Here is a 27,256-nt window from a genome sequence, read left to right on the forward strand (position 1 = left end):
GGAAACTTTTCTGAGGAGGTATTTCCTAATTGTGACTATAACTTTGCTAATTATATTCTTTTCACTTGTGTACAATGCCTGGCTTGTGTTGGCTTTCATAGTCTCAAGGTTGGCACCTCTTTGTTTAGAAAGCAGGACTCTGATTTGCTGGGCTGATAAAAACAGGCTTGGAAATGCCCCTGCCCCCCTGTCTCGTTGGGTAGGTAAGCACTGGACAGGGGTGGGGGCTGGGTAGGGGAGGAGACTGGAACAAATGTCTTTCTTTGATTTAATCAATAAGGTGTGACTGCTTGTTGGGCAATGGTTGTTCCTGTGGGCCTGTGACACACCCACCTCCACCTAACTTTTATATCATTCTCACAGTGAAATAATATCACCATGAAAGAACATAGTAAAGATAAATACTCAAAGATTTTAGAGATAATCAATTGCTGTGAATCTATTTCTGAAAAATTAGGCAAGAAGCAGCATCTCTCTGTAACTCTTAAAATGAAATAATCACTAAAGTATGATTTAAATCCAGCCTCCTTCCACAGTAAGGGGAAATGTATAGAATTATAGCATCTTAAGCCTGTAACGTAGACTTGGAAATTGGTGGCTAGGTATGGAAGAATAACCTTACCCTGACCCTGCAAGTCTTACACATGGTTAGTATTAAACCCAGAAAGCTTAGATCATGGAAAATATGGAATGAAATATTTTGAAGGATTTAATAATGAGGACAGAACTTTTATTCCTTGTCAACTACCTCAGTTTCTCCTAGACTAAAGAATAAGTAGTTTTTTTCCCACATATAAACTCCCATTTTTCCTAATAAAAGATGATATAATAAAAACAGATATTATTATCCTCAGTTTAGAGGTGAGGGAACTGAGACTCAGCGAGATTTCAAGTAATTTGCTTAAGGACATCTGGCCAGGATTAAAACCAAAATCTGTTAGACTCCCTTTCTACTACCTCATTTTCTCATGCAGTTATGTCAGCTCCACCAAGTCCAGAACTTTTGTCTGTTTGAATCACTGCAGAAATCATGCTGCCTAGAACAGTGCCTGCATATAGTTGGTGCTCAGTAATTGCTCATTGATGGAATGAATAGATTGAATGCTGGAAACTGGATATGTACTTAGGAAGAATCATATTTCAGGCATTTGTGACAGTATCGATGTGATCAGTAATTTATTAATAATACCAGTACATTGATTCCATCAGCCTTTATTCGTTCTCTTTCACTTACCCAGCTTCTGCCTGCTTGTGTGTTGCTATGTGTCAGAGTCAGGCTAATTTCTCTCATTGTTCTGCAGCTGTTCCCAAGTTAACTCTACACCTCCTGGAGTGATTTATTATGCCATTATAAGGAAACTTTCATTATTTCCTGTTTATAAAAAGAGCATATACTTCCAACGTTTTAAGAGAACAAGTAACGGTGAAGCATGCTGGTTTGGGAGTTGTCAGAGCTGGGTTGAAATCTTGTTGCGTCCACTTGGTGGTTGTGTGACTTGGGGGAAAATGACCTTAACATTGCTGACCCTATGGTTTCCTCCTGTAATGACTTTCGTGGGGTGGTTGTGAAGAGAAGCACTCAGAGGAGGACTTGGCACATGGAAAATGAAATATGTGTGTAAATGGCACTATCAGCCAATGAAAATATGCCATTTGTTTAGTATACTTTGTGAAGAGTATCATTTGTCTAAAATTTGGGTTTATTTTTCTAAAACATATAAACCTTTTCCATGTGTATGTTTTCCCACTTAATTTCATGATTTCAGATAGCACCTAACTAAGACCTCTTTTGGTGAATTGCCACATTATTGCCGAAGTGCTTAATCTGCTGCCACTGCAAAATAAATAGAAAATTCCTCTGTTAATTCCTTTGGTAAAAGTAACAAAGCTCTGCTTCATTAAGCCCAATATGAACCTCATTCACTCTTTAACTGGCCCAGAAGCCCCACTAACCAGGGTTCTTCCCAGGACTATGGGGACACAGGTGCAGGGCAGTTAAATTGACTGAGAACCCCAGTTAGATTTACCGGCCTCTTCAGATGTTCTAGTCAACCAGACAGCTTGGTGAATCTTGATTGAGCTGAGTCGATGTGTTGGTTACTGGACATTAGCTGAGTCGATGTTGGTTAGTGTGAGCAGTCAGCTGGGTGTGTCACTGCACTCACTGTCACTGCGTGCCAGGCGTGGTCTCTCATTCAGCTGACAGGCAGGTCTACCCAGGACCGGGAAATCCTGGTACACGGGAAAAGCCAAATGGTGTTAGGAAGAGGGGTAGGGCCATGAATCAAGAGAAATAAGATGTGGTCTCATAACTCATCCATAACCTTAAAGGAGGTCACTCCCTGGTTGCCTTGGTTTTCTTCTTTGGTGACATGGAGGTTGATATTACCTGCCCTACCTACTTCATAGGATTGTTACAGGAACAGGGTTTTTTTAAAAATATTGAACTGAAATGAATATAAACTAGCATATGTAAAAGCACTTTGAAACATAAAAGGGGATTTTGAAATGAGAGATGGTGTCCGTTAAATTTGTTGCAAAATTAAATGACACAGTCATAGTATTGGAAAACAGCTGGGTGCAGCCTTCCAGCCTATATAAGCCAGACTGCTGTCCACATAATAAGAAATTCACCAGGCCTTGGTGAAGACCACTTGCCTTGGAAGCCATGGGCTCATAAGGTGGCGGTTCATGTTCCACGGCTCTTGAAGGTAGCTTCTTCATCCTTATATGGAACTGAAATAGCTTTCCATGTAATTAACATTACCGCTTGTCTTGGTTTTTGTTTCAGAGCTACATAGATTTCAGCTGAGCCCTGTCCACATGACAGACAGCCTTTTATTTTTTATAAATTTATTTTTATTTTATATCTGTTCAGGTAATACTGTGCATTCTAAAAGGAGAAAAAAAGAAAGAGCAAAAGGAAAGAAACAAAATTTTGTTAAAAAGAAACAAAATTGCGTATGATCCTATCATGCAGAGATAGATACTAATAGCATTTTGATGTCTACCTTTACAAATGCTCTTTATTTTTTAAACAAAATTAGATTGCACTTTCGTATTTTGTAAATCCTTCTTTTGTTTTCTGAATGGTAAACACCACTCTGTGCAGCAGACATTGAATTGTATTATTTTTAATTGTCCGACATACTATCATACAGATTTCTCGCTTTATCGGAGGCTTGTCTTGGTGCCAGTATTTTGCTGATATAACTAATGTCTTGATAAGCATCCTGCTGTTTCAGTTGGATAGCTTATTTTCAAATAATTGCAGATTAATATGTAGCTATAAGAAATAGTACAGAGAATTCTCTTGTATGCTTCACTTGTTTCCCTCAGTGGTAATATCTGGCATAATTACAGCACAGTATTATGCCAGAAAATTGATATTGATATAGCTTACCAACTTTATTCAGATTTCTCCAGTTTTACATGTACTCATGTGTGTGTATGTATTTAGTTACATACAATTTTATCACACGTTTACATTTGTATAACCACCAGCATGGTCAAGATATAACACTGTCCATCATTACAAGGCTCCCTCACGCTGCCTTTTGATAGCTACACTCCTAACCCAACTGTTTAATTTTTAACCAGAGTTTTATCATTTTGGGACGTGTGCAACACTGGCCTTCATTTTTCCCTGCCATTCTTCTTGGCCAGAGAAGGAGTTGTCCTCTTAGTTAAATTTAGGCTGAATTTAGAGTGAGAAAAATATTGCTTGATTTAAAGACTTCTCTTTAAATGAGTTGGTCAATTTGTTTACAGTGAAATTCCCTTTTAATATTGGATATCTAGAACTTGTCATATGGTAGGCATTCAGAATTCAAAAAGAAAATCACTTATGGTCCTACCATAGGACCATAGAGATAGACAGTGATAACATTTTGGTGTATACATTTACAAATGCTCATTTTTTAAAAGAAAATTAAATTTTACTTCCATATTTTATAAATTCTGCATCTGAGGAATGAATGTCCACTGCTATAGGTGGACAACAAAAATGCGTGCCCTTATCAAGTTTGCATTTTAGTAAAATGAGTGATCGAAATGAATGGACAAATAAATAAGCAAATAAACGAATAGCTAAATGAATAAAGTAACTTCTTGTGGAACCAAAGAAGTTTAGAATCCCACTTAGAAAGCTCTTTCCATTGATAAGGACCCTCCTGATTATTTGGGGGGTAAAGAGGGAAATGCTATGTCACCCCCTATAGTCTGAGAAACCTTCTAGGGTCTGAGCCTAGTGGAGAGTCTTTGACTTTCTCTTGTGTAGAATTCTTCCCCCCGAATAAATATTTTTTCCAGTTTAATCTTCATTGGTTAGTATTCTAACTGCCAGTCATTATTCCCACACTAGAAGGAACTAATGGTTCCCAACCATACATTTTCATAGAAGAACATATTATTCTCCTTCCCTTGTGTATAAGATTATTCTTTTACTTAAAAAATATCTAAAACCTCTTACTAAAACATTTCATAATGGTTTGTCTTTGTTACATTTGCTTCTATTTAAAAGGGATTTTATTAAAATAATATTAAGAACATCATTCTATATGTTTGGTTTTATTAATGCCAGTTAATGAGCTTACATTCCAGTAACCAAAGCTCGATTATTTAATTTGTGGCAGGTGAATTTGATATCTGTAACTAAAAGGAATTGAAGGCCATGAGATACTGTGCTTAAAATCTATCTGTGTGCATTTGCTCAGACAATTTAAACTAGCATAGTAATTTAATAGGCAGACAGGCAGGCTAACTGATCTGTTCCATTTAGTATTAAATACTGAATGAATAAGGAGTTTGAGAGCTGGTTAAAAGTTACATAATGTGAAATGTGTAGTTTAGACTTTCTGTGGTGATTTTTCATACTTAATGTAAAGATTTTAAAGGGACATCTGTACTTTAACTCATCTGATGACATTGTGAGATCCATCCTAATTTATTGGGTATTGTTGCATTCTCGAATCTTCTCCAGATAGCCTCAGAAGCCTTAGTATACACTGGTCTATTTTAGGAAGTTTACAGTGAGGTAAGACAGAGACTTATTCCAAGGCATTATCCTGTTGGCCTCTTTGATCTAGGATCCCTTTTGAGAGAGCCACTCATTAGGTAAGTACCCTTCAAAGGAGAGGCAGGGTGCAGAAAATGATAAAATCAATTTATTCTTTCCTTCATGCCAACATGAGAAAAGACAAATCACATTTCTGTAGGAAGGAATCCTAAGTGCCTGGCAATTTGGACAGGATTAATGGAGCCTGGGAGAGGAGTTTTGAAGGCAACTGTTACTTAAAACTGATAAACTCAGTTGCAAGAGAAGTTATGGGGATTGAATGAAATAATGCATTTATAAGAAACTGATTTATAAGCCACAAAAGGCCATATATGTATCATGGTGCATGACATATTCATATGTTAGGTAAACCCACTGTAATTAGCATACCTTGAGCTCATCTTCAAATTTGAGTTGGCCTCACACTTTAAACAGTTTTTTGTGTGTGGGATGAGAGGGGGCTACCGTGCAATTTTCTCTGTAAGCCATGGTTATTTAGAAAAACTTTCTCATGTTCAATTTAAAATATATATTGAATACTATGGTAATATATCCTGGGGTTTGCAGGTGGCTCAGATGTAAAGAATCTGCCTGTAATGCAGGAGACCCAGGTTTGATTCCTGGGTCAGGAAGATCCCCTGGAGAAGGGAATGGCAACCCACTCCAGGATTCTTGCCTTGGAAATTTCATGGACAGAGGAGTCTGGTGGGCTCCAGTCCGTGGGTCACAAAGAGTCAGAGACTACTGAGTGACTTCCACTTGATGTTAATGTGTCCTAGGTTATCCCAATCTCCCTGTTCTTATTTGTCTCCTGCTCAGTTCTAATGGAGAAGGCAATGGCACCCCGCTCCAGTACTCTTGCCTGGAAAATCCCATGGATGGAGGAGCCTAATAGGCTGCAGTCCATGGGGTCGCTAGGAGTTAGACACGACTGAGCGACTTCACTTTCACTTTTCACTTTCATACATTGGAGAGGGAAATGGCAACCCACTCCAGTGTTCTTGCCTGGAGAATCCCAGGGATGGCGGAGCTTGGTGGGCTGCTGTCTATGGGGTCGCACAGAGTCGGACACAATTGAAGCGACTTAGCAGCAGCTGCAGTCAGTTCTAAGAGTAAATTGAATTAGCTAAAATACTAGTGAAGCTTTTCTCAGCTTCTTCAGTTACCTGTAGTGATTGAGGACAGGTGGCAGAGAGAAGAACTGCTCGTTCAGCAATGATTGTGGTTTGAGCTGCAGACAGTCATGTGATGGGCAGTTGTTTATCACGCAGGATTTCTATTTCTCTCTTGTAACCCTGGAGTTGGTGGTTTAGGGCCGTTAGTGAAAGAGAAAAGACTTGATATACATAAAGTCGGTAAATAAAAGAACTACAATGAAAATAACTTTAGAATAGTGAAATGGTCTAATTAGCTTGATGCAAGGAACAGAAAACCGCACATTCCAGAGGTTCATGCAAGCAGCATAGTAACCAAGGACTGGCACTCCTTCTGCCTTGATGCTTTATTATTCTCTGGACATGAGATTCTGCATATGCTTTTCTCTGCACCTCATGATGCAAGGTTTTTGCCTCAGTTCCAACCATTCCATTCACATTCCTGCCAACAGACAGGAGAAGGGAACCTCCCTGCCATTTAAGCTGCCCATACCATCCACTGACATCTGAGTCATTGAACAATTTATTTGATAAATTGTTGTTGAGTATCCATTGCTTGCAAAGACTGCTCTAAACCTGAGGCACTCACCTAATCATTGTTCTAAGTGGACACAAAGGACAAAGATATTTCCATTCTGAGTAGGTGCAAGAACCAGAGTTGGGAAAGGGCACACTGATCAGTGTTTAAGTCAGATGGTCACATTTAGATACAAGAAAGCAGGAAAATGTGAACTTCAGCTGGGTGGCTGTATGTCCAGCTGTCTCTCAGGGAGTCTAGTACCAATGAAGGAAAGAGGTGGAGAGGTATTAGGGGCAACTAGCTGTCTTTGCTGAAATGAGCAAAGTATGAGGGGAAAAAAAATAAACGGATACTTTATCTCACTGAATATTTAAAAACAACTTTGCAACTACACTTTTAGTGATAGCATTCCTCTCAGATATTTACTTGTGTGTATGTGTGTCCAGTAAGTATTTGAGTTCATTTCTGTGTACCAGCATTGGTAAACTGTGAGAGAGTCATGTGGTGAGTGAACAGATTGGGAGGTACCTGGAAAATCTGTTCATGGTCGGAATAGCTGATGGGTGAGGGGTGTTAGTCTAGAGGAGACCAAGAGACACATTCTCCCTCCAACTGTTAAAGGGGTGACATGAGAGGAAAGAAATGGACTTGATTTATGCTACCTGAGCACAGTTATTCTTTAAGAAGACAAAGGCCTTCCTACAGTGCTTTGTAGCAGTCGGAACGCTATGCTCTTTTGAAGTGGTTCCTGAGGTATGTCAGCAAATCCTAGGGGGAAGGGGTGCTATAGAGAGAAACCCCCTCTCCAGGGAGGGGCAGAAGGGTGGTCTCCACAGTTCCTTCATTGTGTAATTCTACCAGTCATTCTGCTAAATGACTGATCTGGAACATGAAGAATATTTAGGAGATGCTGGAATCTTGTTTCTTCTCTTAAGGAACTCTATTTGAATGCAGAAACTTTTGCCAAAAGCCAAAATGCCTGCTTGGTCTAGGACACTGTCCTCTCAATAGGACCACAAGCACAGGGCCTATCCTGTACTTGTGTACATTGCATTTATTTTTCATAAAACTCTTTAGATATGAAATGCATGAGCCAAGCAGAGTTATGTTTCACAAATCATCACAGAGAAAGAATCAGTAGTTAAATTGCATGTCAGGTAGAATCAAGACCCCTTCACTCTCCTTGCCCTAAGGAATGTACTATCTTTGATTAAAATGCTTTCAGAGGATTAAAGTAGCTCAGGCATATATGCTATTCAGTTCATGCAGACTTAATGGGTAATGAGATTAATATTACCAGTGAACAGTTCTTAAGTGCTTATTACATGTCAGGCAGGGGCTATTTACTTCACCTGCATATGACTGCCACCTCCTTTGAGATGGGGAGTCTTATGACCCCCATTGTGTAAATGTAGAAACTGAGGCTCAGACACCTGGAATTCAAATACAAGTCTGTTTGACACTACAGGCTATGATCGTAACCACTGACAGTTTGTATCACACTTTCTCCTAGTGAAGAACAGGATGTCATCATAAGAATTTTCTTTGGTGATGCTGGAATCCAGTTTTAATTAAATAGACACATAGGTTCTTCTTCCAACTTGCATTAGGGAAGCAGGAGGGCAAGCCAGGTTGATGGTGGGAGGGAGGGGGCAGGAAGAGAGCTAACTGGAGGAGGCCTTTGAACTCAGCTTCCTTATCATAAAACAAAATAGGGGAGACACTGTCCTCTGGCCAAAAACATGCACTAGATGTATAGTTTTAATAGTGAAAAATGTCAGTCAAATGGGTCCCTTGGTTTTTAGTGGAAATACAAACATTTTCAGAGCTAGAGTGGTATAATCTTTCAGCTTAAATAATCATAATCAGCAGTTAAATAATCTAAATGCTCATGAATTTCTAGAGTTGAAAGTATTCCAAGCACCACACTTCATGTTATCTCCATCCGCACAGCAGTAGCTCCGTGGGGGCTTGGGAAGATCAACCATTAACAAAGGGAAAGAGAATCGTGCGGGCCTTCTGACCTCCTAAAGTGTGGCAAGTCAAAGGGGGCAGTTGTGGTCCTTCTTTCAATCCAAGAGCAGCTTCCTTTTGGAGGAATTTTGTTAAGTGCTTAATCTAAGGATGTGGGGGATACTGGCAGCTTACGCCCCAGGAGGCAAGGGCTGGGGCAGCTGTATCCCAGGAAGAGAAGCCAAGGGAGGGCAGTACAAGCAGGGTCACAGGTCAGGTCCTGAAATGACAATTCTCCAGGACCGTGAGCAGGGCTCTCCGGACTTAAGTTCACATCCCAGATCTGCCAAGCGTAACGAGTGAGCCAAGGCCAGCCTGACCCTCCAACCGTAAACAAGGCTCTGGACTCAAATGACCAGGTTGATAGCTCCTGATTCTCTCAAGCAGTCGTTCTCACCCTGGCAGTGATTTTGCCTCCTCAGGGACATTTGGTGAGGTCTGGAGGTAATATTGTCACAGCTCAAGGGGAGATGCTAGTGGCAGTCAGTGTGTAGAGACCAGCGACACCACTAAGCATCCTGCAATGCACAGGATGGCCTAACAGCAAAGAAGTAGATGTTTTTTCAGGAATTCTCTTGCCCTTTTGATGATCCAGCAGATGTTGACAATTTGGTCTCTGGTTCCTCTGCCTTTTCTAAAACCATCTGGAAGTTCACAGTTCATGTATTGCTGAAGCCTGGCTTGGAGAATTTTGAGCATTACTTTGCTAGTGTGTGAGATGAGTGCAGTTGTGCGGTAGGTTGAACATGCTTTGGCATTGTCTTTCTTTGGGATTGGAATGAAAACTGACCTTTTCTAGTCCTGTGGCCACTGCTGAGTTTTCCAAATTTGCTGGCATATTGAGTGCGGCACTTTCACAGCATCATCTTTTAGGATTTGAGATATCTCAACTGGAATTCCATCATCTCCACTAGGTTTGTGTGTAGTGATGCTTCCTAAGGCCCACTTGACTTAGCATTCCAAGATATCTGGCTCTAGGTGGATGATCACACCATCGTGATTATCTGGGTCATGAAGATCTTTTTTGTATAGTTCTTCTGTGTATTCTTGTCACCTCTTCTTAATATCTTCTGCTTCTGTTAGGTCCATTCCATTTCTGTTCTTTATTGTGCCCATCTTTACATGAAATGTTCCCTTGGTATCTCTGATTTTCTTGAAGAGATCGCTAGTCTTTCCCATTCTATTGTTTTCCTCTATTTCTTTGCATTGATTATTGAGGAAGGCTTTCTTATCTCTCCTGCTATTCTTTGGAACTTTGCATTCAAATGGGCTTATCTTTCCTTTTCTCCCTTGCCATTAGCTTCTCATCTTTTCTCAGCTATTTGTAAGGCCTCCTCAGACAACCATTTTGCCTTTTACATTTCTTTTTCTTGGGGATGGTCTTGATCCCTGCCTCCTGTACAATGTCACGAACCTCCGTCCATAGTTCTTCAAGCACTCTATCAGATCTAATCCCTTGAATCTATTTGTCACTTTCACTGTATAATTGTAAGGGATTTGATTCAGATCATACCTAAATAGTCTAGTGGTTTTCCCTGCTTTCTTCAATTTAAGTCTGGATTTGGCAATAAGGAGTTCATGATCTGAGCCACAGTCAGCTCCCAGTCTTGTTTTTGCTGATTCTATAGAGCTTCTCCATCTTCGGCTGCAAAGAATATAATCAATCTGATTTTGGTATTGACTATCTGGTGATGTCCACGTGTAGAGTCTTTTCTTGTGTTGTTGGAAAAGGGTGTATGCTATGACCAGTTTGTTCTCTTGGCAAAACTCTGTTAGCCTTTGCCCTGCTTCATTCTGTACTCCAAGGCCAAATTTGCCTGTTATAGGTATCTCTTGACTTCCTACTTTTGCATTCCAGTCCCCTATAATGAAAAGGACATCTTTTTTGGGTGTTAGTTCTAGAAGGTCTTGTAGGTCTTCATAGAACCACTCAACTTCAGCTTCTTAAGCATTAGTGTTTGGAGCATAGATTTGGATTACTGTGTTATTGAATGGTGTGCCTTGGAAATAAACAGATCATTCATTCTGTCATTTTTAAGGTTGCATCCAAGTACTGCATTTTAGACTCTTGTTGACTGTGAGTGCTACTCCATTTCTTCTAAGGGATTCTTGCCCACAGTAGTAGATATAATGGTCATCTGAGTTAAATTCAATCATTCCTGTCTATTTAAGTTCATTGATTCCTAAAATGTCGATGTTCACTCTTGCCATCTCCTTTTCAACCACTTCCAATTTACCTTGACTCATGGACCTAACATTTCAGGTTCCTATGTAATACTGTTCTTTACAGCATTGGACTTTATTTCCATCACCAGTCACATCCACAACTGAGCGTTGTTTTTGCTTTGTCTCCATCTCTTAATTCTTTCTGGAGTTAGTTCTCCACTGACCTCCAGTAGCATATTGGGCACCTACACACCTGGGTAGTTCATCTTTTAGTGTCATATCTTTTTGCCTTTTCATACTGTTCATGGAGTTCTTCTCAAGGACATGAATGCTGAAATGGTTTGCCATTCCCTTCTCCAGGGGACCACATTTTGTCAGAACTCTCCACCAAAAAGCTATGTTTTTTTCAGTATTTACATGTGACTGTGAGAGTTGGACTATAAAGAAAGCTGTGCGCCAGAGAATTGATGCTTCTGAACTGTGGTGTTGGAGAAGACTCTTGAGAGTCCTTTGGACTGCAAGGAGATCAAAGCAGTCAATCCTAAAGGAAATCAAGCCTGAGTATTCATTGGAAGGACTGATGCTGAAGCTGACACTCCATTACTTTGGCCCCCTGATGCGAAGAACTGACACATTGGAAAATACCCTGATGCTGGGATAGATTGAAGGCAGGAGGAGAAGGGGAAGGCTGAGGATGAGATGGTTGGATGGCATCACTGACTCAATGGACATGAGTTTGAGTAAGCTCCGAGTTGGTGATGGACAGGGAAGCCTGGCATGCTGCAGTCCATGGGGTCACAAAGAGTCGGACACAACTGAGTTACTGAACTGAACAGCAAAGAATGATCCAGCTCCAAATGCCAGGAGTGCCAGGGCTGAGCAACTCATTACTTGCTTCTGTTTTATAAATTGGTGTTTTTTATATGAGAGAAGAGAGAAAACTTAATACGTTCTCATCTCTGATTTAGCTTGACTTATTTTCAAAGGGGAAATGTGTTTTCCCCTTTCAACATCAGGATTTTGGCCCAGAGGGCTTGATGGTCTGGGTTCTTCCTGTGTTTTATGCAACTCTGACTTGATTCTGGCTTGCTCTCTTGGGACTATAGATCCCAGTGGCATTTGCACAAGTCTCAGACCTAAATTCCTAAGAGACTGTGCTCCCTGTAAGATATAAATCCTGGCTAAGATACAAAAGACCTAATCCCTCAATGCCTACTGCTCAGTGGACCATGCAGTCCTCTCCAGCTCCAGTGTTCCATCATTCTGTAACTTCTGGATCTCTCTGGTCCTCTCTTTGTCCAGCTATAAATGAAGGGTATGGGATTGGCCAGTCCTCCAGTCAGGCCTCTAAACTGATGCCCCTTTTACTCTCTCTCTCTCCCCTTGTCCGTCCTTCTCCACTTGTTCCGTCTTTCATCACAACCCATTAGGTAGTTAGGTCTTTTCCTAGGAACCACTTCTTGCAATGATTATTTAGAGCAAAAAGTATAGAAGTAAAATAAGGCCACTGCCAAAGTGGGAGAATGTATTCCAGAGCCAGGTGGCATCAATGGGACAAAGAGTCTGGTCCAGATGCCAACTCTTTGCCAGAAGAGAGAGGGAAGGACTTGGGGGAAATCCCAGCTTGAAGGTTTTCTGTCTCCCTGTATCATCATCTTTTCAAAAGTAAAATAAACTGTAGATATTATTGGCGGATGCCTCAGCCCTGAGGAGGTAGAGGGGAAACATCAATAACTGCAGCCTCAGTGACAGAGGGCATCATAACAAAGGCTCCAAGTCACTGAAGACCTCCAGGATGAAGCAGAGAATGGAGGTGAGGAAGGTTTTGGATGTTCTTGGTCCCTGGAAAGCACGTAATGAAAGTTTGTGGGAGGAAGGAATGAATGCTGATGAAAATTGCACTCTGCCTCTGGCTAGTGGTCTCCTCCTCCCATCCCCACCTTTTCCACTCTCTTCAACCCAGTCTTCTCTTTCTTCTTCTTTCTCTCTTCTTTCCTTTCCCTCCTGTTCCTCTCTCCTTTCTTTCCTCTCCTTTCCCTACCCCTATTCTGGTACCCTACAACGTGAGAGGTGTCAAAATATTTTCTGTATTTTGTCAATGTAATGATTCCCTTGCTAGATTCTAATTTTAACTATTGAGCAGGAGGCAGACCTGGGAAAGAGTGTGTGTGTGTGTGTGTGTGTGTGTGTGTGTGTGTGTGTGTGCGCGCGCACTCGCGTGTGTGTCTGATACACACATGTGTGTTTGAGGGCAGAGAAGGGGCTGGCTCTGGCAATCTTGCCTGAAGAATGAGATCTTGAGGGGAGGCTGCTCAGTTTCTCAGGAGCAAAGCAATTGAGAGCTAGAGCCTGAAGCCAAGTTGCCAGTCAAGAACAGCCAAACTCTTGTTTTCCAGTCACGGAATTTGGGAACCAACGGATTGTGAAAATTGAAATGCAGTGTTTGACTTGATCTTTGGGTTAAGCCAATATCCCTGGGATCTTAATTTGAACCTGCAGAAGGCTTTGGCCTACTTCTTTGAGAATCTGTTATTACTCACACCCAAACCTTCGCTTCCTTGAAGAGATTTGGAGTACACTGCAGCTTGTGCCAGCATGCAGTTATGATAAAAGTTAAATTGTCTTTCTGTTCTGTTTTGAAAATAGTGTTTAGATGTTCAGTTTATGAGCCCTGAGCTTGGTGCTTCTTCCTCTTCTTGGCTCTATCTCTGGATGTTTTCTTGAAAAATGTTCCCTTCAATGCATTTCTAAGGCTTCATTCTAAGGCAGTATGGTAGGTCCAGTGGTTATTCTCTGCTCTGCCCTACGCCTGCCATCCTCAGGAGTGGAGACTGTGCCCTAGAACGCTGCCCCTGTAGGATGCATTGCATGGGTTCCTTTGCTGGCTGACTTCTGGTGAGTCCAGGGCCTGAAAGAGGCACTGCAGGAGATGGGATGGCATCACTAGCTGCTTCATTCATGTCAGACTCTTAGGCTGAAAAGGGTCGCCATGCCCTCCTTCAGGGAATCTTCCTGACGCAGGGATGAAACCCGTGTCTCTTATGTCTCCTGCATTGGCCTGTGGGTTATTTACCACTAGCGCTACCTGGGAAGCCCGATGAGAGGGGGGGAAGATAAGAAGACTAGAGCATCTCCTCCCTGTTCCCTACTGGTAGTGGGGCCACACCTCTGGCAGTAGGGACTTCTCCCCTTGACTGCAGCTCCTCTTAGCAGTGCCCCATCCGTAATTCCCATTGGCACTGGGATTAACTCATATTTCCTGTTGCCCCTTCAGCCCAAGGTGTAGTAATAGCCACCCCGTTGTTGCCATTTCCGGGGTGCCTCGGCACATTTGTTTTATTATCCTTGCCCTCCTCTCCTCTGTAGTCCTTTCATTGAAGTCTCCTCATTGGATCTGTCTGTGGTGAATTCTGTTCCTGGCCAAATCTAGACCAGTGCAGTGGGGAAGATCATGGTGCTGTAGTCACAGGTGTGAGATTTGTTACGATGATTTAAGAAAACATTGTTTAAAAATGTTTACAATTCCTATGGTAAGTAATTTTGGAAAAAGAAGCAGAATACTTGATGCTACAGTCAAAACATTAAAACAAAACTGTCATTCTGTGGTTTTATAAAAATAGTTGGTTTTTGAATGACACTTGAATACAAATGACTGCTGCTGTGACGATCCCAGAAAGATGCAAAGCTGATGTTCCCAGAGTCAGCCTCAGTCTTAGGACTAGTGAAAACAGCCCTCTGCTCCTGCCATATACAAGGAATAAATGCCCCTTCCATATTCTTTAGGCTTGGGGAAGTTGGTTTGACTGAACATGGAAGAGTTTCTTGAGATGGAAGGAAAGAAAGCATTCTAGAAGTCCTGGGCTACAGCACAAGTCAGCTGCCTCCAGGCTCTGACATCTTTACAGCCAGGCTCAGGGCACTTGGGATTCCCATGAAGTTAAAGGCACTTGGGATTCCCATGGGATTCCCATGAAGTTAAAGGCATTGCATCTTTGATCAGCAACTGCTCTAATGTAGCCCTCCAGACTGAGGTACAAGCTCAGCATGGCTACTCATTGATTCAATCACTGTTCAGACATTGACTCAGCTCATTCATGAAACAACTGATTCAGGAAGTCACAGTTGTTTATTGAGACAACGAGTGAACAATTTCATGTTCAGTTATGGGATTAAAAAGTTGAATGTAGAATTGCACCTGCGATGAGTGTGCAAAAAAGGAAAGATCTTTGGAGAGAAGAGAGCATCCTAAAGGTAGTAGAAGGGGTCCCTCAGGATAAACCATGAAGTGTTGAGTGAGTGAGAGTTCACTAAATTGAAGAGGCAGAATAGGTGAGTGGAGTCAGGTCAGAGAGCTCATTCTAAGAGGAGGAGATTCCCTGTGCAAAGGCCCTATGGTAGAAGGGAGCAACATGCTTTTACTTAATTCACAGGAAGCCTGTGTGGTGGAAGCACAGAGACCAAGGGGGAAAGAAGGATTGACTGAGGCTGGAGGGATGGCAGAAGCCAGACCACCCATGGGGGCCGTGGTCAGATTATTGATACTTATCCTAGGAACAAGAACCCACTGCGGGTGAAGTGACATGATCAGATTATTATTTGAAAATAATAAAAAGCAATTACAGTGTACTTACCATGTGCCAGAAACTTTTAAAGACCTTTGTAAATATGAACTTAGTATCTTCATAGCTTCCTCTAAGATAAATACTGTTGTCATTCTCATACTACTTTTGAGGAAACAAAGGCACAAAGAAGTTAAGCAGCCCAGGGTCACATAGCCCAGGTAGGGTCAGAGCCTCTCAGAATTGCCCTGTAGTCTTGCCACATTGCTTGACCACCACAGCACACAGAGGCTTTTGTGTGGAGCATAGGTTTGGATGCGGGCATACTGCTAGGAAGCTACTGAAGTTTTTGAGGTGGGAAGAGATTATCCTAGGATGGTGGCAGTGGAGATGGAGAGAAATGGAAGTTTTCAAGAGACCTATAAGGAGCTGAGTTTATTGGACTAGGTTTAGATCAACTGTTGGAGTGGTAGAGATGGGCATCCCTCTCTTCCCCTTCTTCCTACCAGCTCTGTGTTCTGTTTCCCTGAGCACTTTCATGCCTTTATGCAGGAGGACTGTGAGGGAATTGTTGTGGCAACTATTGCTCTAGTCCAGAGTTTCTTAATGGCAACCCTTCTGATGCTGGGCTGGTTAATTCTTTGTTGTGGGAACTGTCTTATGTTTCATAGCATCTGTGTCTTTTACCTAGTAGATGGTGGGAACAATCCCCCACCTCCATTTGCAACAATAAAAAATATCCCCAGATATTTCCAGAAGTCCCCTTTGAAGGCAAAATGTCCCTTGAATGAGAAATTCTAGTCTACTCCTAGCCTGTATATACCTATAGTTTCTCACCTTGGACTAGCAACCTACCACCTTCCTGGGATACTGTGAGCCTTGAGCCAGTGTGTTAGTGGTATTAGTGAAGTTTTAAACTGGCCCATGCCCAACATGTAGGCCTTCTGGAAGCAGGCAGTCCTAGACTGGGTAGATTCAGAAAGTTTAGAAAGGAACCTTTCGCACTATTTAACAATGTCATTTATCTTTGTCTTTAGTGGGGTAGTTTAGACACCTGTCTATAATTCAGGGCCATTTTCTTTGGGGACATATACTGTTTAGTTCTAGGAACTGATTTCAAGATGAACTTTCTATAATCTGCTCTCATATGTGGGCATTGCCTGCATCTTATGTTTCTGGAACAACTATTTTCTCAATAGCTCCGAAACTTTCCTGTGAAGACTTTGATTTCTTTAGAAGGCCTTTCATATCCTGGTTTCTTTTCGGGCTGAATAAATCTTTCACCTTTTACTAAAGCTTTCCATGGAGAAGGTCTTTCAATGAAGAATATATCAAAGTTAGATACGCTTCTCATTTGGAATGATGAATTTATCAAGGGCATGTATTTAGAGAATTTTAAAGAATTTTGTTCATTTGAAAATTCCCTGCTAAATAATATATTTTTAAAAAGTACCTTGAATAGCCTGCCTTTTAATGTAAAACCCATGCTGGCATATGAGGAGAAACACCCAAATGAGATACAACTATAAGTTAGTATTAATAAAAACTAGGTTTTATCTTTCTTTAAAGGACAGCGTGCTTCCATGGAACAGAGAGGTGTATTCCTGTGAGAATCATCTCTTGTCTAATTGATGGCCCAATGGGCTAGGGTAAATTTCTGTTAGACCTTATTTTTTTTTTTAAGATGTCAATTGCATACAAAAGTAAAATGAAACTCCGCATACCCTTCACCTAACTTCAGCCATTACTCAACTCATTGGCAGTACTGTTTCCTTCCTATCCCACATTTCCCCACTCCTATCCCTCGGTTATTTTGAAGCAAATCCCAGACATTATATCATTTCATTCATAAATATTTCAATATAAACATTCTTTTTTTTTAAGATAAACATTTGTGACAGCAAATTACAAACACTTTAAGGTGGAGGAGAATTCTAATGAAGGCTTTCCCCCATAAAGTTGAAACTCACTGGAATCCAAATGTGAGAGGTTTAGATTCTGATTTTTTTAAATGTTGCTATAAAACTGCAAAATGGACCATTTAGTGGTATTATATAGGGAAATTTGAAAAATTTATACCACCTGACACATTCTTCAACTGATTTCTGGCTCTGTTCACCCTGGCTTATGCTTATGTCTCAATGTTGTCAGAACTGACATGATTATATCATGGTAGAGTTTTTGTTACCTCTTGGTTATTATTGACATTTCTACACATGACTGGAAGGACAGGTCTTTCTTGGTCTTGTGTCTTTTCAATTTCTTGACTGAATGGCAGCTCTTAAAGATTTTGATGAAAACAGACAACTTTTGTTGAAGGGTGACCATAAACTAATGGTTAGTCACATTTTTATGCCTAAGGGTTCTTGGTATTGATTAATGGAACTTTTCTACAGACAATGTAGCTGAGATTAAGCTCTCTTTGTAATAAGATTAAACTCCCAAATCTCTACTGAGGCCTGAACATAAGTATTTTGCTTCTTGCACTGTTTTTGTTGATGATGATCTCTGCTTGTTCCCAGAAACCCCCATTTCCTTGGGAATTTTTTTTTTCTTCAGTTATTCTAGAGCAGCCATCCCAAACCTTTTTGGCACTTGTCACCAGTTTTGTGAAAGGTAATTTTCCCATGGACAGGGGTCGGGGAGATAGTTTCAGAATGATTCAAGCACATTACGTTTATTGTATACTTTATTATTATTATATCAGTCCCACTTCAGATCATCAGACATTAGATCCCAGAGGTTGCAGACCCCTGCTCTAGGGCATTTGTTCTTTAATTAATTCAATCATAATTCATGAGCAAGAGGTAGGCTTCTCCCACTGCACTAGATGCTGATCTGTTCATGGCTCAGGCACAGTCGCCATCTCCCCAGAGCTTAACTCCAGTCTCAATGTTTTAATTATTAGGATGGATCTTGTACATCCAACCTGGGTGATTTGAGGGAGGAGCAGAATGATTTCCATCTCTGAACATCTTCTTTGCCCTTTTCTCCCTCAACTAGGTTACCAGGGTATATCTTTGAGTTGAGCCAGATGTTTGTCTGGTTGCTCTAGAGGGGAATGATTCAGGAATGCATAACAGGTGGGCCAGGAACTTGGGCAACAGTCTTGCCCCACTTACAATAGAAGGTGGGCAGAGAAGGTGTCCCAAAAGGACAGGGAAATGTGAAGGTTAGGGTCTCACACCAAAACAGACTTTATATCCATCACATTTTGGTTGGCAGTTGGCCTTGAGCCAGGCAAGACTACATGATGACAATTAAGTATGTCATCATGAAAACTTAAGTGTTTCGTGTCACCTAGCCTGTCCTCTCATCTGGTGATGCTCCCTAAATTGCAACAGCATTTCTGGAAAGAGGTCCTTTAACCTCTGCCCAGCATCAGGATTTATGAGGAATATATTAGCACAAGGGTCAAGAGCCTGGGCTTTGAAAGGAAAGATGACTTGGGTTTATATCTCTGCCTTGCCATTTACTCTTCTTGCACTGTGACACTGACAAATGTATAAATGACATTACCTTGCCTGTGGAGTTTCTCTTGATGATTAAATGAGCTAATACATATAAAACACTTAGCACCAATCTATATTTAGCAACTCTTAGTAAATCTATTTATCAGTGTTCTCTCAACAGAGAACTGTCCCTTAAATATTTGCCTTTTGTTGCACTGTAATAATTTTATTTGTCATGTCACCCTCTTGCGTTTTTATTATTTTGCATTTTGCTTTTGGGGGCACATAAGCTTTTAGTCCTTCTTAATGATTCTTGAGTATTTAAGACTGTTCTTCTGTCTTGTCCTGTTCTCAGTACCCCCATGCTACAGAATCTTCTTATCTCCAAAGTCCCCAGTCCTTCTTTGTCTTCTTCTAGCAGGTTTAGAGGACCCTTAATAGTCTAACCCATCTCCGTTAAGTATTCTATGGATTATTTTTCTGTGTATTCCACAATTAGTCACTGGACACTTTCTATGGATAGGGCATTGAGTGCAGCCCTGTTAACAGGGTTCCAACCTAGTAAGGTTCATACACTAATGAGGAAGATGGAGGAAAAACTCTAATAAGGAAAGCCCTGGGGGCGTTATTAGGACATTGAATCCAGATTGGTGGGAAGCATGGGGGCTTAAGGAAGCTTCCAGGAAGAATAAAGTGCAGATATGAGACCTAATGGATGAGAGATGTGAGTCAGGTAATGAAGGGGGATAGGAGGAGTATTTCATATGGGACTTAAAATCAAATACAGTATTTAAATGGCCAACAATTAAATAGATGGGGTCCTGCTAAGAACCCAAACAGCTCTGGAAGATTCTGCTGAAAAATGTCCACCTCCATGGGGAGAGGGGATCAAAAATGTCATTCCCATAAGTAAGCAATAATAGCTAACCTTACACCACAGTGCCCTTGCCTCCTAACCTTATCTTTACCTTAAAACAAATAGTTTCCCTTCCAAGCAGGTTAGAGTGCCCTTTTCCCTGCATTCTCACATTCTTCGTGACATGTGGTCATTGAAAGTTGGCTACTAACCCAAGTCATTTTTCGCAAGCTGCCATTGGAGATGCTATCTACACAATGTATAGTAACACTGTTTACATTCACATTGGCCAGCTGTAACTGGATATGAAATTTTCAGCGTTACCTTTCTTGCATGATGGTATCAGAAATAATTTATATGTTTATAATAAGAAAGGATTTTTTAAAAAAATAAGATACACAATGAAAGGGGTTCCCAGAACTGGTCTGGAATTTTTCAAGGAGATATTGAGTGTGGAAAAGATTTAAAACTCCAGCTTGGAGTTTGCTTTTCAATACAACTAACAGTATATATAGGAAAATCCGTGCCAGCAGACTTGAACAGCTTTCCGTTGCATAGCCGAATGTTTTATTATTTTAATTTTTGAAATAATACAAAAAAAAAAAACCCTACCAAAAGGATATAAAACCTAGGAAGAAGCGATTTGATTCCTGCCAAGGCTGACTTCAACCAAAACGCGCCTCTGCCCTTTAGCATCTCTGAAAACACGCTTTCTTCTTTAAGCTTCATTAGCTAAAGACATAATAATGATCACAATAGGATGGTATTTCTATTGAGTAGCAGCCAGTGGAGGACCAGGAGAGCCTTAACCTCTGATGCCAAAGTCCACGAGGCAAGGGCTCTCTAAAATCAGCTGGGAGAGGAGAGCTGGATTGCTTCTTTTTTTTTTTTTTTTTGGCCAACTGAGTGAATTATGCCCCTGTCTCATGAACTGTCTTAGCATCATTTCCTTGGGTCTCAGTGGCACCCAGAGCAGAAGTGATCAACTAAAGGCTCAAAAGGTTCTTAAATCCAGTCAAGAAACCAGTTACAGGAATGCAGCAGATGTTCCTGCATCTTAGATGTGGGTTGTATAATCTCTTGCTTGCCATACCTGCAGGGTCTATGCCTGCCTGTCGGAGATACAGAGTTTAACTCTACACGTGTATTTGTGTACAGACCACACACATACTCATGCTTCCTGATAAGACCTAGAGGTATACAGCCTACTTCATTTAAAGATTAAGGAACTTAAATTCATCTATAATATGTTAAAATGTACACAGGGTCAATAAGACAGGAGAGAAAAGGTCATCTGTTATCATCATGGAAGAGTCAAATGACCCATGGAAGAGTCAAATGAATACAGCAAATTATCTGTACTAGATCTGAAATTCTGTGAATGCTACATATTTTAACAGTGTAATAGATTGGATGATATAGATTCATTGCGTTATTGTTAAAAGTAGTAAATAATATTTTAGTAGGGCTTTGTAATTATAAAAATACTTTCTCCTGTGTGACCTTTTTAAGTGACTAATAGTATGGATGTTATATCTCTTTCCATGTCTGAAAAATCAAGAATCACTTATTTCAAATAAAACTTTTTAAAAAACAGAAATTAAACGTGCATATTGTGAAAATATGCACTAGCATATTCTCCTGACTAGCATCAGGAAGAAAGCATTTACCTGAGAAAAAGACTTGAAGTTTCGATTTTTTTTCTAATCTCTTTTCCTTTGCATACATTTGGCATAGTCATGATTTTACTGCTACTACTTTCTCTCAGTTTTTTCTTTTACATGGAACAATGCTTCTTATCCTCCAGTTAGTATAAAAGTCTTTATTAAAAAAATTGAATATGGTAGGAATAGTGCATGTACAGTCACTGTGGGTAAAGGGAATGCTTATAGTTTAGTTTGGAACTATGTACAAGGTTTAACTATTTTCTAAATTTGATTGTAGTGATGGGTTCACAGCTGAATATACTATAGCTAATTTACTTGTACACTTTAAATGGGTGAATTGTGCAGTATGTGAATTATATCTCAATAAAGCTATTAAAAGTGTAGAGCTCTGCACAGTGTTATGACATCTCTCTGAGTCAGTGCTGGGAGCTGAAAGCAGACAGAGAAGATTGCATAATTAGGTCATGGCATTATAACTTAGACATGTACTTTTTCAGTGATTCCACAGAGGTGAGAGAGCAATTCATTTAGCCTGTGAGGTAGGGAGGACTTTGAGGAGTGATATTTAAACTAAGTCGTAAAGATTGATAGGAGTCCAGTGGGTGAAGGGATGAAAGTATCTTAGGGATGTAGGTAATAGGAACCCAGTAAGGACTTATTAAATAGGAGTTATAGTGATGCTAGTGATAGGGGTGTTGGTAGTGATGATGATGGACGATGATGGTTGTAGTGATAAGGATGACTACAAGAGGATCATGGTAGTCATGGCTGTGGTGATGGTATAATGTTGGAGATAATGATGGTGACAACATGGTGATAGTGGTGGTAATAGTGGCTGTGGAAATGATTTTACAAAGACTGAATTTGAGGAACTTATCAGGCCACAAAGTGATGAGCTTCTAGGCACCTGCAGCCACTGTTCTTGAGTGACACATGGCAGGTAGTCAAGAATACCTATCATTGGCTAGTGCCTTGCTTTTTGATCAAATACGTCTTTCATCTGGACTTGTAGGAGCTGTTTATCAGTCTATAAAAGAGGAGCTAAACATTTAAGCAGTTAGTTAAATGCTGCACTTGGACCTGAAATATAGTGGTTTGTACTTTTGCAGTCAGAAACTACTCATGACAATGATTGGCCTGCTGTGGAGGCTACTGTGGGTCTAAGTGCTGGACATCACCATGACCCTTTCCATGAAAATTTTGAGTTAAAAATACTAGGTTGAACTACTTGAAATTGCGATATTTTAGGTCAAAAATAGTTAAATATCAGCCATTTCATCTGGATTAGCCTATAATCTACCTTGTGCTGATTTGTATCCCACCCCCTTCACTAAATGTGTGGAATAGCCAGGAGGAGTCAAAGGTTGATACATGTTATTCTGCTATTATGATAGCATTTGCCCTATTGATTCTGTGTGTGTGTGTGTTTGCATGCACATTTGTGTGTATGTATGTCTGTATGCATGTATGTATGTGTGTATGGAAGAAGAATATAGATCAATACTTTCCAGTGCATTAGCCATGGACCTTCTGTGACTCCTGAGCATTTGAAACGTGCTTGTCCAAACTGAGGTATGATATGAATGTAAATGCACTCCTGATTTCAAAAACTTATTATGAAAAAAAGAATACAAATTATTTCAGTATTAATTTTATATTTATACATGAAATAATATTTTGAATAAATTTGGCTAAATAAAAAGATTAATAATAATTTCAATTGCTTCTTTTTACCTATTTTTAAAGTGGCTACTTGAAAATTTGGCTTGTACTTCTATTTGACAGTGTTGCTACAGACAAAAAGGATTTTTAAAGTCCTTTGCAGTGTAATTTTTTGGCAGATTCAAGAGGAAGACAATTCAAAGTAGCTTTTAGAAATTGCCCTTGGATATCCTGAGCCCAAATTTGCTTCAGTTTCTGCGAAAGAGGAAGGAAAACCAATCTGGCCTCTAAAATCTACATTTTGAAAATGGCCTTATAGACATGTATTCCCTCTGTAATATACAAAATACATTCTAGCAGCTCATAGCTTTTCCATGTACTTGTAGTATTTTCTTTGCTTTTACTTTTTGTTCTCTGTGTTCTTCCTGTCATCACTTTATCAAAATATTGAGGCCCTGGCATCAAGCAAGTAGAGATATTCAAGATACATAAATGCCTCACTTATTCAATACTGAGTTTATCTGAATCACTTGGGGATTGGCTAAGTGTATAAGCATTCGGGTTTCTCTGAAATTGAGACCATGCCACGCAGTGCAGGATTAGTGGGGAGAAAGTGTGTCAGTCTCCTGGCGCTGACAATTTGAACTGTCAGGGTCAGGGCCCTGTGGTCTCCCTTTGCTCCCCTAATCCTGACTAAGAAGGTATTTAAGTAGAATCCTGGGGTGCTAAATTAAGGAGGCTCTAATGGGAAAATGGGAAGTGGAGGGTTTAAAGGACACCCATTAATGTGCTCACTTCAAGATGTACTCTCATCAGTGCTTCTTAGGAAGGCACATGCTCACCAATAATGTCTTTACTTTTTGGAACACAACCAAGGGCACGTATGGAGATTTTTAAACATAATATTTCGGAACCCGAGGGAAGCCAAAATATTGCAGACAGTGATAAAACCACAATTTAGTAATTGTGTTGTGTGATCCTGCAGCATGTGGTGGGGCCGCTAGAACGGGAAGTGTGATGAGTTTGGGCAGCAGACATTCTACATCTCAAGTTGCCATCTAATCCTCCCTTAAATAGGTCCAGGCAGATACACAGGGTGTCCAGAAACCCTTTTTTCTCTGTAGCCACATCTTCTAGGCCAAAGAGAAAAATGGGTAGGCATCAGCTAGAAATATACTTACCTGCCCTAACAGAAAACACTCAAATTGAGTAATATTTTTTTAACATAACAGTAAGTCTGCAGGTAGCCAGAAAGTGTACAGTATTTTACTATTGCTGTTCTATTTCATCCTCTGTCATGGCTAGCTTTTCTCTTCATGTTACAAAACTGTTGCTGCAGATTCAGTCATCACATCTGTATTTCATCAGAAGGAAGAATATGTGCTAAACAGTGTCACCTATGGGAAGGTATATCCCCTTCCAAGGGGATAGCCTTGTATTACTGGCCTGAAGTGAGTAACATAACTTCTCCCAGATGCCAGGGACTCTGAGCTGGTGAAGATGTAGCTAGAATGTAGAGCCTATAGACCTTGCCACTCTAACAGGAGAAGATGTAGTCTACATAAGTAGCTCCTAGTTTCATTCTTGGCACACAGGAAATAATCAATAAAAGAATCTTAAACTAATCTCACATTTATGATTAAAAGATGAGATCAAGCAACACTATGACTATATACTCTAGAGAAGTGGTTACTTTGATTAGTGTTTAACACTAACTAAGCATACCCTTTAGGCATGTTTGGCCTGTAAAACACAGGGCTCAGTGCTTTACATTTCCTACTCCCTATAAAAAATTGATGAAGGGACACTCTTCCCAGGTTTCAGAGAAGGAAACTGAGGCTCAACAAAGCTAAGTAGACTTGCCTAAGGTACATACTGATATGGAAGAGGGCTGGGATGCTCACCCTTGCCTTCAGCCTGGGCATTTGTAACCTTTAAGCTCTTATATAAAGAAGAAGATTCTTGGTAAGTTTGCCTGTTGTTAAATTGCTAAGTCATGTCCAGCTCTTTTGTGACCCCTGTGGACTTAGCCCACCAGGCTCCTCTGTCCATGGGATTGCCCAGGCAAGAATACTGGAGTGGCTTTATGATTTCTTCACCTAAGTAACCTGCTAATTGCATTTGAAGCTTAGAACCAGAGACTGGAATAAATAGCAAAAAGGACTGTGAAAAAAGAAAAAGGATGAACAAATTAGGCTAACTTTGGTGCAACTGAAATAGGTCCCCATATTATGAGCTGTTAAAGGCCTTAATGATGCCAAATTCTGGACTCTCTCAGTCTTAGAATATTTTCCACCAGTTCTCCATTGGTGGGGGGGATTTGCCGTATCCATATGGTAATAGTTTGTCTGGGGTTTTCTCAGGGCATTCTCAGGAACAGTTAGGCCATTTTGTGCTGGGTGCGTTCTGGAGGAGTGAGAAGGAGCTGTATGCATGTCTTGAGGTGGAACTAGCCCCGCCAGAGTGGCCCCTGGCTGCCAGGAGATCCAGTAGCATGGAAGGAGAGGTAGACTGGAATCGCCTCCAAGGAATGGAGGTTCCCCAAGAATGATGGATCTGCCTTTGATGTCTGGCAGCTTCCAAATAGCACAGAAATGATACAGATACATGCCAAAAGGGGAAAAACAACTTTTGATCTAGTTAGAACTAATTAAACTTTCAATGTGCATGAAAGAAACTTGAGTGCTGGCCAGTTGTTTGCTGCGGATGGATTTTGTCAAAGAGCATAGTTGAAAATAATGTAACTAAAGCAAACTGCTGTCCTACTTGTGGGGAGTTAATTTTTTGGTCTTTGCTTCTAAAATGTTGAGGATATCCCCCCTTGCAGACTGAAATTACCTGCAATCTCTTTTTTTCCTTTTGTACAGTGATATTAAGAGTGATGTTTTTCTTTAATGTTTTCTCAGAAGGCTCCCCCTTCAAGCCTTCCTTGTTGTCATATCTTGTTTAGTCTAATGTATGTTTTTTGTTAGTGTGTGGACTAAAAAAGGTAATCTAATTAACAGTAGAAGGCAAGAAGCCCTGCAGGATTTTGGCAACAGAGGAAAACGTGGGCTCTGGTATTTGATCAACAGCTTCCACTTAAGGCTCGCAACTCTTGCCTTGTTAGCAGGGGACTTTTTCCGCTCTTCATAAGCAGGCTTCAACAGAATATAAAGTGTGTATTTGACAGGACAACAGTCACATCTAAGAGTGGATTTTGAAAATTTAGGTTGCCTTTATTCAGAGCAACTGGCTTAGTAAATGTTTAGAGGGCCCTAATTATGCTTTGGGGGCGATTAAAACATTGTGGATTTATGCTGTTACACTAAGGAAAAAAGCCTACCCCACATACCAAGAAAGGGGAAAAAAAAAATAAAAAAGCTTAAAGGGAGGAAAGACAAGAAAAAGGGGAGGTGGGTTGGGTGATGGGGGGAGCTCACAGGGCCCCAGCTTGGAGAGGCGGCCTCTTGGTAGAGCATATGAATCCACTTACATGTAAATTGCTTGTCGCTGTGAATTAAGGGAAGGCTATGAAAGAGCTGCTTTCCCGTGTTTACTATAGGATTTTTGACAGACTCTTTCCTCTTTCAAGTAAATTTGGCTTAAGTCCATAGTCAGTCCAGTTTTAAGTAAACTCCTCTTTTGTTACATTAACAAGGTTATAACATCACTGGGGCAGATTTCCAGCTGCAGGAACCGAGGCCTAAGTATGGGGCTGAGGGTATAATTAAAACCTTCGGGTGGGAGAGTTAAATTCTCAAGTAAAATTGGATAAAAGGCTAATTGTCCATAGCAACATAATACATGCTTTAAATATCTGTGAAATGAAGATGAATAGTAGGAGGCTTGGAAACAATCCTTTTCTACTCTGAATCGAGATCTGCTTTTTTAGCTCAGGATAAAGGGCATTCATTTCTGCACACATACACAGACACCTCAAATTCTAAAAGCTCAGTTCTGTCCCTGTGACTCCTGTGACTTGTCTTCTATCCATGCTAAAGATCTATGTACCTTATTTTGAGGAGCTTCTCTTACAAAATGGGGAGTGTTTATAGCTGATAAGTGGGATCTATGAGCAGGGGACCTACGTATTTTGGTTCCATAGGTCCAAACAGAGGTGTTGTGTAGTGTGTCCACATTTGCCATGGCTTCCTTTAAAGGAACGGTGG

General features: G+C 40.5%; 1 protein-coding gene and 1 non-coding gene across 2 annotated transcripts in view; both read left to right on the plus strand.

Moving 5' to 3' along the window:
• Positions 1-27,256, plus strand: part of ERC2 (ELKS/RAB6-interacting/CAST family member 2) — a 919,595-nt gene that overhangs the window by 539,229 nt on the left and 353,110 nt on the right. The gene's annotated exons all lie outside the window — the stretch shown is intronic.
• Positions 16,715-16,831, plus strand: LOC136167958 (U5 spliceosomal RNA). Its single transcript, XR_010663129.1, has one exon. It is a non-coding gene; the product is annotated as a U5 spliceosomal RNA (small nuclear RNA).

The sequence above is a fragment of the Muntiacus reevesi genome, chromosome 4, assembly GCF_963930625.1.
Source record: "Muntiacus reevesi chromosome 4, mMunRee1.1, whole genome shotgun sequence".
Classification (NCBI taxonomy): domain Eukaryota; kingdom Metazoa; phylum Chordata; class Mammalia; order Artiodactyla; family Cervidae; genus Muntiacus; species Muntiacus reevesi.